Source organism: Triticum aestivum, chromosome 1B, assembly GCF_018294505.1.
Source record: "Triticum aestivum cultivar Chinese Spring chromosome 1B, IWGSC CS RefSeq v2.1, whole genome shotgun sequence".
Taxonomy (NCBI): domain Eukaryota; kingdom Viridiplantae; phylum Streptophyta; class Magnoliopsida; order Poales; family Poaceae; genus Triticum; species Triticum aestivum.
The window spans coordinates 47,241,978-47,245,895 of NC_057795.1; the positions used below are offsets into that span (position 1 = coordinate 47,241,978).

The 3,918-nt window shown below is 48.0% G+C and overlaps 8 non-coding genes across 8 annotated transcripts; all 8 read left to right on the plus strand.

The window, feature by feature from the left end:
- The first annotated feature begins 648 nt into the window (after window positions 1-648).
- LOC123153693 (5S ribosomal RNA) lies at window positions 649-767 on the plus strand. Its single transcript, XR_006476559.1, has one exon. It is a non-coding gene; the product is annotated as a 5S ribosomal RNA (ribosomal RNA).
- A 297-nt stretch (window positions 768-1,064) lies between these two features.
- LOC123155008 (5S ribosomal RNA) lies at window positions 1,065-1,182 on the plus strand. The gene has a single exon (XR_006477157.1). It is a non-coding gene; the product is annotated as a 5S ribosomal RNA (ribosomal RNA).
- Window positions 1,183-1,479: 297 nt separating this feature from the next.
- LOC123153306 (5S ribosomal RNA) lies at window positions 1,480-1,598 on the plus strand. Its single transcript, XR_006476428.1, has one exon. It is a non-coding gene; the product is annotated as a 5S ribosomal RNA (ribosomal RNA).
- A 297-nt stretch (window positions 1,599-1,895) lies between these two features.
- On the plus strand, window positions 1,896-2,013 carry LOC123155054 (5S ribosomal RNA). The gene has a single exon (XR_006477190.1). It is a non-coding gene; the product is annotated as a 5S ribosomal RNA (ribosomal RNA).
- A 298-nt stretch (window positions 2,014-2,311) lies between these two features.
- On the plus strand, window positions 2,312-2,430 carry LOC123153549 (5S ribosomal RNA). The gene has a single exon (XR_006476532.1). It is a non-coding gene; the product is annotated as a 5S ribosomal RNA (ribosomal RNA).
- Window positions 2,431-2,726: 296 nt separating this feature from the next.
- On the plus strand, window positions 2,727-2,844 carry LOC123154305 (5S ribosomal RNA). The gene has a single exon (XR_006476772.1). It is a non-coding gene; the product is annotated as a 5S ribosomal RNA (ribosomal RNA).
- Window positions 2,845-3,142: 298 nt separating this feature from the next.
- On the plus strand, window positions 3,143-3,261 carry LOC123154275 (5S ribosomal RNA). The gene has a single exon (XR_006476755.1). It is a non-coding gene; the product is annotated as a 5S ribosomal RNA (ribosomal RNA).
- Window positions 3,262-3,558: 297 nt separating this feature from the next.
- On the plus strand, window positions 3,559-3,677 carry LOC123154324 (5S ribosomal RNA). The gene has a single exon (XR_006476777.1). It is a non-coding gene; the product is annotated as a 5S ribosomal RNA (ribosomal RNA).
- Window positions 3,678-3,918: the final 241 nt, after the last annotated feature.

The window sequence follows — 3,918 nt, forward strand, 5'->3', positions numbered from 1 at the left end:
AGGAGGAGAGTGGGCGTCGTGGGGTGGCGGCGGGTGAGGGAGACGAGGGGAGAGGTGGGGATTGTGCGGGGGAGTGGGGTGGCCGGGCTAGGGTTCGGTCGCCCCAGGGGGTGTTGTAGGTGCCAGCTGGGCCGACCTGGTTGGCCCGATGGCCAACTGGGCCGAGGCCTAGTGGGGGTCCCTTTTTTGTATATTCTTTTCTGTTTTTATTTTATTTTATCTATTTTCTTTTCTATTTTATTCTTTTAATTTCTGTTTTATAAAATAAAAATACAACTCCTAAATTAATGTTATAATTTATTCTACTGCCCCAAAAAGTGTAACACCTGATTAAAAATAGTTTGCATTATTATTATTTTTAAAAAGGCATTTAATTAATTGTGATAGCTGCTGTTTTAATTACTTTAGAGCCTTTAAACATTTTACAAAAGTGTGGTTTCTCCACAATAATTACCTATGCATTATTTGGCAACACCCCAACATTTTAGTTTTAATATTTAAAAATCTTTACCGTTTGACTTTATTTTAAGTTTGAATTTCGAATCGATTTTGAACTAACACGAGATTAACAACAGTAACCATGGTGACATGGCATCATTAACATGGGATTACTGTAGCTAAATACCCGGGCGTCACAGGTAACATGTTGGATGCGATCATACTAGCACTAAACCACCGGATCCCATCAGAACTCTGAAGTTAAGCGTGCTTGGGCGAGAGTAGTACTAGGATGGGTGACCTCGTGGGAAGTCCTCGTGTTGCATTCCCTTTTTAATTTTTTTGCGCCGCTTGCAAAACAAAACGCACGTGTAAGTAATATATTTACCGTGTTTTATTATTTTGCACGAGTGCGGTAAGTTATAGCTGGGTGCTCACGATTCACGAATCTAGCGACGGCATTGTGGCGCGGCAAGCGTGCACTGGTCGGTTGAGAGGGTGGGGTGGAAACCGCGTTAAACTCGTCTCCGTAGTTGAGAGGGAGCGGCCAAAGCAATGTACAATCGTCTTTGTAGTGGAGCTGGGAGGGGCAAGGATAAGGGACGAAGACGGGGGGGTAACATGTCGGATGCGATCATACCAGCACTAATGCACTGGATCCCATCAGAACTCCGAAGTTAAGCGTGCTTAGCGAGAGTAGTACTAGGATGGGTGACCTCCTGGGAAGTCCTCGTGTTGCATTCCCTTTTTAATTTTTTTTGCGCCGCTTGCAAAACAAAACGCACGTGTAAGTAATATATTTACCGTGTTTTATTATTTTGCACGAGTGCGGCAAGTTATAGCTGGGTGCTCATGATTCACGAGTCTAGCGGCAGCGTTGTGGCGCGGCAAGCGTGCAATGGTGCGGTTGAGAGGGAGGGGTGGAAACCGAGTTAAACTCGTCTCCGTAGTTGAGAGGGAGCGGCCAAAGCAATGTACAATCGTCTTTGTAGTGGAGCTGGGAGGGGCAAGGATAAGGGACGAAGACGGGGGTAACATGTCGGATGCAATCATACCAGCACTAAAGCACCGGATCCCATCAGAACTCTGAAGTTAAGCGTGCTTGGGCGAGAGTAGTACTAGGATGGGTGACCTCCTGGGAAGTCCTTGTGTTGCGTTCCCTTTTTAATTTTTTTTGCGCCGCTTGCAAAACAAAACGCACGTGTAAGTAATATATGTACCGTGTTTTATTATTTTGCACGAGTGCGGTAAGTTATAGCTGGGTGCTCACGATTCACGAATCTAGCGGCGGCATTGTGGCGCGGCAAGCGTGCACTGGTCGGTTGAGAGGGTGGGGTGGAAACCGCGTTAAACTCGTCTCCGTAGTTGAGAGGGAGCGGCCAAAGCAATGTACAATCGTCTTTGTAGTGGAGCTGGGAGGGGCAAGGATAAGGGACGAAGACGGGGGGTAACATGTCGGATGCGATCATACCAGCACTAATGCACTGGATCCCATCAGAACTCCGAAGTTAAGCGTGCTTGGCGAGAGTAGTATTAGGATGGGTGACCTCCTAGGAAGTCCTCGTGTTGCATTCCCTTTTTAATTTTTTTTCGCGCCGCTTGCAAAACAAAATGCACGTGTAAGTAATATATTTACCGTGTTTTATTATTTTGCACGAGTGCGGTAAGTTATAGCTGGGTGCTCATGATTCACGAGTCTAGCAGCAGCGTTGTGGCGCGGCAAGCGTGCAATGGTGCGGTTGAGAGGGAGGGGTGGAAACCGCGTTAAACTCGTCTCCGTAGTTGAGAGGGAGCGGCCAAAGCAATGTACAATCGTCTTTGTAGTGGAGCTGGGAGGGGCCAGGATAAGGGACGTAGACGGGGGTAACATATTGGATGCGATCATACTAGCACTAAACCACCGGATCCCATCAGAACTCCGAAGTTAAGCGTGCTTGGGCGAGAGTAGTACTAGGATGGGTGACTTCCTGGGAAGTCCTCGTGTTGCATTCCCTTTTTATTTTTTTTGCGCCGCTTGCAAAACAAAACGCACGTGTAAGTAATATATTTACCGTGTTTTATTATTTTGCACGAGTGTGGTAAGTTATAGCTGGGTGCTCACGATTCACGAGTCTAGCGGCGGCGTTGTGGCGCGGCAAGCATGCACTGGTGCGGTTGAGAGGGAGGGGTGGAAACCGCGTTAAACTCGTCTCCGTAGTTGAGAGGAAGCGGCCAAAGCAATGTACAATCGTCTTTGTAGTGGAGCTGGGAGGGGCAAGGATAAGGGACGAAGACGGGGGTAACATGTCGTATGCGATCATACCAGCACTAAAGCACCGGATCCCATCAGAACTCCGAAGTTAAGCGTGCTTGGGCGAGAGTAGTACTAGGTGGGTGACCTCCTGGGAATTCCTCATGTTGCATTCCCTTTTTAATTTTTTTTTGCCCCGCTTGCAAAACACAACGCATGTATAAGTAATATATTTACCGTGTTTTATTATTTTGCACGAGTGCGGTAAGTTATAGCTGGGTGCTCACGATTCACGAGTCTAGCGGCGGCGTTGTGGCGCGGCAAGCGTGCAATGGTGCGGTTGAGAGGGAGGGGTGGAAACCGCGTTAAACTCGTCTCCGTAGTTGAGAGGGAGCGGCCAAAGCAATGTACAATCGTCTTTGTAGTGGAGTTGGGAGGGGCAAGGATAAGGGACGAAGACGGGGGTAACATGTCGGATGCGATCATACCAGCACTAAAGCACTGGATCCCATCAGAACTCCGAAGTTAAGCGTGCTTGGGCGAGAGTAGTACTAGGATGGGTGTCCTTCTGGGAAGTCCTCATGTTGCATTCCCTTTTTAATTTTTTTTGCACCACTTGCAAAACAAAATGCACGTGTAAGTAATATATTTACCATGTTTTATTATTTTATACAAGTGCGGTAAGTTATAGCTGGGTGCTCACGATTCACGAGTCTAGCGGCGGCGTTGTGGCGCGGCAAGCATGCACTAGTGCGGTTGAGAGGGAGGGGTGGAAACCGCGTTAAACTCATCTCCGTAGTTGAGAGGGAGCGGCCAAAGCAATGTACAATCGTCTTTGTAGTGGAGCTGGGAGGGGCAAGGATAAGGGACGTAGACGGGGGTAACATGTTGGATGCGATCATACTAGCACTAAACCACCGGATCCCATCAGAACTCTGAAGTTAAGCGTGCTTGGGCAAGAGTAGTACTAGGATGGGTGACCTCCTGGGAAGTCCTCGTGTTGCATTCCCTTTTTAATTTTTTTTGCGCCGCTTGCAAAACAAAACGCACGTGTAAGTAATATATTTACCGTGTTTTATTATTTTGCACGAGTGCGGTAAGTTATAGCTGGGTGCTCACGATTCACGAGTCTAGCGGCGGGGTTGTGGCGCGGCAAGCATGCACTAGTGCGGTTGAGAGGGAGGGGTGGAAACCGCGTTAAACTCATCTCCGTAGTTGTACAATCGTCTTTGTAGTGGAGCTGGGAGGGG